This window comes from Panthera onca, chromosome Y, assembly GCF_046562875.1.
Source record: "Panthera onca isolate mPanOnc1 chromosome Y, mPanOnc1 haplotype 2, whole genome shotgun sequence".
NCBI lineage: Eukaryota > Metazoa > Chordata > Mammalia > Carnivora > Felidae > Panthera > Panthera onca.
Window position 1 is genome coordinate 20,114,841 of NC_138358.1, and position 8,472 is coordinate 20,123,312.

At 56.6% G+C, this 8,472-nt stretch overlaps 2 long non-coding RNA genes across 2 annotated transcripts; both read right to left on the bottom strand.

The window, feature by feature from the left end:
- Positions 1–5,983: 5,983 nt before the first annotated feature.
- On the bottom strand, positions 5,984–6,944 carry LOC145714907 (uncharacterized). The gene is made up of 3 exons (XR_014137042.1): positions 6,866–6,944; positions 6,688–6,772; positions 5,984–6,152 (listed from the first exon to the last, which is right to left on the bottom strand). It is a non-coding gene; the product is annotated as an uncharacterized LOC145714907 (long non-coding RNA).
- LOC145714908 (uncharacterized) lies at positions 6,945–7,763 on the bottom strand. Its single transcript, XR_014137043.1, has 3 exons — positions 7,360–7,763; positions 7,104–7,215; positions 6,945–7,011 (listed from the first exon to the last, which is right to left on the bottom strand). It is a non-coding gene; the product is annotated as an uncharacterized LOC145714908 (long non-coding RNA).
- Positions 7,764–8,472: the final 709 nt, after the last annotated feature.

Below are 8,472 nucleotides of genomic sequence, written 5' to 3' on the forward strand. Positions count from 1 at the left end.
TGTGGCTGCTGTGGAGGAGGGGCCGAGACAGAGGCAGTGAAGAGTGTGCGCATGCGGCCTGGGAGAGAAGTGGTTCCAGGGCAGGTCAGGCCCGCTAGCCAGGTTCGGGGAGCAATCAGTTGCAAGACAGCAAGACAGGGTGCTGGTCGCCAGCAAGCGCGCGCCAGCGGCCGGTCCCGGCTCTGGAGCAAGTGCCCAGCCGCCAGCGTGACCCCCGTTTTGCTGCATGTCCTCTTCAGCGCTGTCACCTTCCAGGCCTGACTTGCGAGGTCCCGGGTATCACACAGTCTGTGGTCGCTTGTACACCCTTTCCCCAGAGGCCTCACTGCGGGCACCAGAGCATTCAGCACAGGAATGTCCACGCCGTGAGCCACGGCATGCTCCGTCCCTTGCCCCTTTTTCATGAAGCTGGGCAAGGCCTGGAGAAGTCCTTGGTGTCGCGCCTACCAGAGCCACATGGCCGTCTGCACGGTTTCTCCTCCTCGGCCGTCAGGCTGAGGGCGGAGGTAAGGTGGGTGCCCACCCAGAACCAGTGACACCCACCCTAGACCCACCCCACCACCGTGTCCTTGCAAGAAAGCAGCTCAGTAGAACTCACTGCACTGCAATTCAGAGCAAAGAACAACCCCCAGAGCACCATCTGCCCCTGGTGCCCTACTGATCTCCGTACAGAGCGCCAGGGAGATGGGTAGTAGGATTTAGTAGTTTGCTCTGGTCCGGAAATCTAACCTTCCACGAAAAGGAGGACAACCCCAACCAAGCAGGGCACTTAGGGGCCCTTCACCGAGAATTGCAAACTTGTCTGTGTCTGTCTCTGAGAAAGCCCCGTGCCTGCTTTCACTAGTACACACGAAAGCAGACGAGTTCCCTTCCCATTTCCCAGGCACCAACAAGAATTCTGAAGAAGCATGCACCCAGACACAGAAGGTCCACTGAGAGAGACAGTGAGAAAGAGACACACAGAGAGACAGAGCTATAGAGGGAGAGAAAGAGAGACACATGCAAGCAGATGAAGGAAGGACGAGTGGAGGGGAAGACCGGCCTGGAGAGGGAGAGTCCGGGGAGATTGGCGGGAGAGACAGGGAGGAGGAGCAAGACAAGAAGAGACAGAGGGGCACCTATTACAAGGAAGACAGGCGGAGACAGGGGGAGGCATTAGTGATGGAGAGGAGGGAGACGAAGACAAAGAGAGCTGGAAGGAAAGTGGGAGGGAGGGACAGGAAGAAGACAAGGGAGGGGGAGGTAAGGAGAGGGTAGGAGGAAGGAGAGCAGGGGCAGCCGAGGCGGAGACAGGTGGGCTGACTCTGAAGACAGGGCAACTGCAGTGTGCACTTTCACCTGGTGAAATTCACCTGTGCAATTTGCACAGAGACGAATGCTGTACAGTGGTCAGCCCTCAGCACAAAAGGCACCGCTCCCACCTGGACCTTAAGGGCAGTCTGAAACGATCGCTGAACTAGAAGGAAGCTGCAATGAGGTCATTCGGGGTGAGGAAGAGGGCACCGCAGGGAAGAAAACAAGGACCCGTTCCCCACAGGGCTGCTGGAAGCCCTGTACTTACCAGCAGGAGACAGGAAACGGGACTGCCGGAAAGACACAGCAGAGATTTAGGCAGAGCACGTGCGGGAAGAAATCACGTCCCAAAGCTCGGCAAATTCAAGCAAAAGCAGAGGCTGCACATCCATGAATGTGAACGCTTTCCGAGTGGAACCAACGAAGTTCTCACAGATGCCCAGGAAATGTGCTCAACTCTGAGGCCCCCTCGCCTCTGGCAAGCTTCTCATCCAAAGCGACTCATCACAGAGAAAGGGTGGACCGTGAGCAAAAGAGCCAAGGTCTCCTTCGGATCCCCGGACGCAGACAGGTGATCCGCCCAGTAATTTCAAGCCAACGTATGGTGATAAAGGTTACCTTCCACCACAGTGATGGAGGAAACTCGCACCCGAGGGGAGGACAATGAGTGAGAACCGCATCCCAGGCTGTAAGCTAAGGACAGACCATCAAGCTGTATTGGAAGGTCACGAGACCGTGACTCAAATGTCTGTACAGACACAGAGCGTCTGCAGAAGCACGAGGGCTGGATAGTTGTAAGCAGGTAGCAGGATTTCTAAGTCTGGGCTGCCTGTATGATACGAAAGGCTAACACGTGCAAGCAGAGCTATGCCCATGTGATGCGGATCAGCCTCCTGAGGCGGTACTTTGTACCCTGTGGAGGACCTGGGAGACGCATGCAGGCGGGCTCCTTGTGCACCTCTGCCACCAGGCACACATGTGGGAAACGTAGGGCCAAAGGGTTTGCCGCCGGGCTTAGTGTGGCTCACCCTTCTGCGGGTGCATTGAGCATCAGTGCAGAAAGCACTGGGCTCACTGAAAGAAGCCAGCCCCTGACAGAAGCACAGTGGTGGTGAGCCCTGCCTGATGGATTCCTGAGGAGACTAAAGGAGTTAAAGGCATGCAGTCCACCAGAGAGTAGAGTGGTGCTAATCAGGGGAGGGTGCGATGAGGAGGTGTCGGGCCTCGGGTGTGAAGATGCAGTCATGCCATGTGCATGAGTTCTGGAGATCTAACTTGCACAGGGCAGCCGTAAGCAATGCTTCACCGCCTCGTCAGATTTCTCAGAGGCAAGTGCTCTCACCACAAACAAAGAGGGGTCGCTGAGAAATGTCCCGGTGAAGGTGGCTGGACGGAGCGCTTGCACGTGAAGGATACGGGCACATCCGTCACTGCCCGTTGTGTCCCTCAGGCACGCACTAGTCCTGGTGGACTAAGCTGAGCTCAGAACCCAGCAGTCAAAGGTGTCAGCCTCGTTCCTGCAAACATGAATCAGACTCCCAGGTAGGACGTAATGGACAAATTAGGGACCAGAACACACAGGAGGCACACGGAAACGAGACACACACTGGCAGGGGGAAGTCTCTCCCAGCCAGGAACATGCCACGTGGCAAAAGAGTAAGTGGGAAAACGTTGCCGGTCCGCTTTTCACAATTTACGCCTGCATCTGCAACGTGCAGGCCAGTGACGTTTGAGCCCCTCGGGCGCAGAGGGTTTGAAAACAGAAGGACAGAAAATAGAGGTGTGACGGAATGCTCACAGCAAGCCAGCTGCATTTGGGGACATTCACTGGCTGGCAGTGAGTGCATGGCCAATCCTCTGACGAAGGTCCTACAGGCACGGAAGGATTTCTGGCTCCTGGAACATAGAACAGAACACGCAGAAGCCCCTCCACCTGACAGCAGGACAGCAACTGGATCTGTCAGTGGAAGAAAGGGGTTGAATGCAGAGGGAAGCACACTCAAGCGCAGAAGCATACACCAAAGACAAGACAGGCCACCAGAGCCACAGCTGACCCAACACACAGGTGTGCAGAGACGAAGGCGGTTACACGGGTACAGCTGTGCCCACTTAGGCCAGGCAAGGAGGCATCACCAGAGAGGTGTCGGCACAGGCAAAGCCAGGAAAAGACACAAACACGCCAGGGCTCACTCAGGGAGACAGAGGAGCACAGGCAATGCGAGACATTTCCTGTGAACAGAGAACAATGTGACGATCCCGACAGGCCAATGAGACACGTGTGGTTCAGAGACATGGAAGTCAGAAGGCTCCTGAATTGCTGAGGGTGTCCTCTCTCGAGGGACAGCACTCTGGAGCCCACACACGCTGATGTTGGGGTGGAAGAGGCCGCTGGGCAGCAGATACAGTTGTGCAGGGGGTTTAGCAGCTCCTGGACCCTAGGGCTCCCCGGGGAGAGCTGCGGATACGGGAGGACACCCGGGGATGCCGGGTGTGCAGCATGAGGGCTGTAATCCCTCGGACACAGAGCACCGAGGCCTCTGCCCACGGACCTCAAGTGTCCACACTCGAGGGTTTGGCTCTGGGTGCCGTGAGTGCATTCCACACCCACACCTTGTCCGTACCTTGTCTTTGGGACAGGCCGGGCGGAAACGTCACCCTGGCCCCTAAGGAGGTATTGGCTGGAGATATTAACATGTGGGGGACCCTGTGTTCACCTGTCCCCTAAAGTGTTCCTGCTCGGCAAGACCTATCAAGTAACGGCCTGCTTGTGCAGGAAGATGCCCCAAAGGGCCCAGCCTCATGACCACTGAGGCCGTATTCCCACTGCACAATCACTGGCCATACTTTCTTTGGATGTTCACACCCAAAGACTCGGGTCAGCACTGGGAGCTTTTCCAGGGTACCCTGACATTTACCCATCAAGCAGCTGAGAAGACGTGCTTCTCCAGCCAGTGTGCAGACAGCAGCGAGAGAAAGGCCTGCCTTCCCTTCTAGAGAGTGCGACAGCCTCTGCCCTGGAAGAGGTAAGGCTTGGTCGCACAGATCCTCAACTCCACAGCGTGCTGACACCCCGCTGACCATGTTGTCTGCATATGATAGGGGCAAGAGGCCTCCATGCACTGGGACTGCCCACGCCTTCTCTGGAATAGAGCCACTGCAGAGAAGCCTCTTGTACTGCAGAGCTGTGCAGTGGGGATCCTGGGGAGCTTGGGCAGCTTGGGAGACAGGAATATTAGTGTCGGGATGTCAGTCTCAGGCACGCTGTGCTGGGGGCCGTGTTACTTGGGGATACAGAAGAGCCTGCGATGGACAAGGCTGAACTCTGTCTACTGCACTGCTCGCACGGTGGAGCTTTTGCCCCATCCCTAGCACAGACATCTCTGGCAAGCAGCCATCTGCTGTGTAAGGAGTATCCCAGCACTCACGTCTTCGCAGGTGAGGCTCGTCCCAGTCCTTTCTAAGCTCCAGGCCTGCCGGGGACCTCTGCACAGAATGCTAAGGCCTCACAAGTCCATCGTTCCCTATGTGGCTGAGGCAGCCTTTGTCCTGGCACTCAGGCAAAGGAACACAGGCTGCCTGGGACGAGGCGACCTCCCTGAGCGCCTGCTGGTGTTTGCACTTGGGAGTCTTCTCACAAGTCTCACATGGCGTGTTGGACACACGGCTTAAGCCTGTGGACACAGAGGAAGAGCATCTCCCGACTCATCACGGCTGATGATGAGAGGGCAGAGGGCACACGGGAGAGGTTGGCGTGTTCGTGCCCTTGAAGAGCCCCACCTCCCCGCGACCCTCCCCTCTGTTGGCTTGCAATCTGGGCCACCCATTCGTAACCAGAGGTCTTTTCAGAAACAGCAAAGTTCACACAAGGGCATCAGCACTAGGACTCCTTCAGGAGTCTTGTGTGTGTGTGTGTGTGTGTGTGTGAGAATAAGTGAAGCGGTGTTTGGGAGGCTCAGCTTCAGGAAGTGGAACCAGAAAAGTTGGCTGTGATTTTGGAGTTGCGTGAGACTGTAGTGGGCTGTTTTCTCTGCAGTGTGTATGTTGTCCCTGTCAACTCTGCCTGAAGCAGAACTTCATCGGTCTTACCCACCCACTCTGCCTCTGGTCCCTCGGTTCCTTCCCCTGGACACCAATCTTACAACCTGCTCACAATCCCTCAAATATGTGTGGCTGGTCCTGAGATCCTGACCTTGTCCACAAGACAGTCTGCATTGGTAGACGTCTGAAAACCAGAGGGTAATCAACCCTGGGAATTCCTCTCTGTGTGGCGGTTCAGTCAACATGACTGAGGGTGTCCCCATGCGCGATTCTGGGGGCACCATCATGGACATGCCCAAACCCTGAATATTGGACATCCCTGGCCTGTGCTGGCCTCTCCGTTTCCTTGAATTTCCTCATTTTCACAGGAAAGCTATGAACCTGGGCACTGGCCTTTCTCTCAGGTTTGTGCCCTGGCCTCCCTCACTCAAGTCCCCATTGCTTCAATCTTACTGACCTCACATGCAATCCCAATGTGTGACCCATCCCTACAGACAATGTCCTACGTCCCGCCCTTCCTTGGAACTCCAGTGTGCAGGCACAGAACACTTACACCTCTGGACAGCCGCATGTATACATGGACACGCCCCAGAGCGAACCTGAGAGGAAGACACACACAAACACTTCATGCTGTTTATCTCCCAGTCTATATTTCTTCAAATGTATTGGACCCCCGCCCTGCGCCACGTGTCACCACCACCCTTGTCCTTATTTCATGGCCAGGAGAATCTTGTGGACCATCGGTGAGCATCGGAAGGGTTTCCACTGGGGTCGATGAAGTGCGACGCTCCTTCATACTCTTCTCAAGATCGTGCATATCCCTGGGATATATGGGTACACACAGACAGACAGACAGACAGACAGAAACACACACACACACACACACACACACACACACACACACACACACAGGACAGGTGAGAGTCTTATCTTGGCCCTGAGTAAGGTTGCTTGAATGTTTCCAAACGGAAAGTAGGATGGGAGGGTGTGATAAGCTGTGCCAAAGCTGACAAGGGGATCCAGAAGCCAGACAACATGTGGGATGGTGGTAGGAGGCCTGAGGGTGGGGTTCAAGGTCCGGGAATGACAGTTGTCACCGTGCTATGTGATGAGCCAGCTTTGGTTGTCCCGCTTTGCTCATTCTTTTTGTCTAGCCCCCTTCCCACCTTCAGGCTCCCCAAAGGGGCAAAGCCTCTTGGACACGTTACTTCTTAAGACTCCCTGTCTCAGGCTGATGCCCTTTTGACTTGGGGTCACCTCCTGGGCCGCTGTCATTCTCGGTGCCTCCATGCAGAAGAGAATTGTGCCCTGGACCCCACGGCACACATTTCCGTGCCCACACCCTTGGCTGCTCACCTCTTTCCCTCTCAGTTCTCTCTCCTGGGGCCTCCTTCATCTTGAAATACGGCAGGGGGTTGGGCCAAAGATCCTCTATGATTATCTGGTAGGGGAGACAGGCCAGGCCTCAGGTAGCTATCCCACGCAGTGGGGGAACCCATGAAAATCACCTCCCTTCCTTGTTACAGGGCCCCACCTCAGCAATCCTGCTAGAGCCGGCAAAGCTGTGGTCAGAGAACCAGTTGAAGAAGTTGAGGCTGCTGTTGTCATGCCTGTGTCTGTAGGCCTCCTGTCTGTACCTTGGGTGCCACTGGATGGGACTGGAATGAGACGCCCTATACCCTGCAGGAAGACGCGTATGTGAGAAGGCGCCAGAGAACTTATCACATTCAACCCTCCACCCACGGCCGCCCATGCAGTCAGTGGACACTTACCATCAAGGCCTAGGACATACTCCTTCGTAACGACTTCATTCTGGAAGTAGGAGTTCTTGCCAAAAAACAGCAGGATCTTCCGGCATTCCCTGGGAAACTTGTGTTCCTCCACCTGCCGTGGTACAGTGGGGCAGAAATGTGAAATCTTGTTCCAGGAGACCCGCCCTCCCCTGAGGAAGGAACACATCACTTCTCCCCACCACCTCCCCTCCCCACACAGCCAGCCACCCACACCACCTCCCACTCCCAGGCCGACCTTCAAATTGGTCATGTGGCGAAGCATGCTTTCATCGGGCTTACTACTCAGGGCTGACATCTGAGGGTGGTTCACAAACTGCCGCAGGTCAAAGAGCCTTCAGGTGCTGGGCGTGAGAGAGCTCGAACCAGAGAACCAGTGTGGACAGCATCCAGGCGTCCTCCCCCCGGGACTGGCGTCCTCCCCCAGGGTCTCAAGCCCTCCCCACAGGCTGCGTCCAGGCCCACGGGGTCTCAGGATCGCGCAGGGCTCTGCTAGACACGCACAGGAGGCTGTGCATGCCCAGACGCCCGCAACCACGCCTAGCTTTGTGTGCTCGTGAGGACACTGAGGACGCTTACTTCCACACAGCCAGACAGCACACATCCGGTCTCGCGCCGACCAGTGGGCATTCACATCGCCTTCCCCGCAGCAAGATGCCTAGCGGGACCCAGAAACGTGCCCCCACGCGGCTTTGTGTGGGAGGAAGCCCTCGGTCATTTCCCGGACCTGGCCTGGACCTCCACCGCCACGCCCCACTCTCCCAGCTCTGTTTCCGTGCCAGGTGCGACGTAAAGCACACATGCCTCCCCCACCCCGGCACTGCCCTCCTCCCACACTCATTGCAGAGCCAGGACCACCGGATGGGATCACGTTTGCACGTTCCCGGCCACTGGAGCGCGGCTTAGCTCCAGTCCCTGTCCTGGGTTCCTCTAAATGTCACCGCCCTTTCCTTCCTCTTGCGCAAGCCCAGCCCCCTCTGGACCCTCCACCAGCAGCAGGAAGGATACAGCCTTGGCCCAGAAACCACGGATGCCCTGAATAAGGGCACCTCTCTGCTGCAGATGACGCTGCCGCCTCTGCCATATGCTGGGTTTGAGTTGAGAGTCCTCCCGGCTGGCATGTGTATTCAAGGGCTGCACCTCCGTCTGAAGAGCCTCGAGCAAGGACAGGAAAGGATGTAGGCTTGCACTCATCTGCGTCTCTTCCTCCTGCTTCACGTGCAGCTCCTGTGCGTTCCCCAGGCACCAGCCACCTTGCTCCTTCCACTTTGGTTCCTCCTTCTCCTGCTCCTCAGCTCCTGCTCTTCGTGCCCCAGCTCCATCTCTTCCTTCTCCTCCTTTCCCAGCTTTG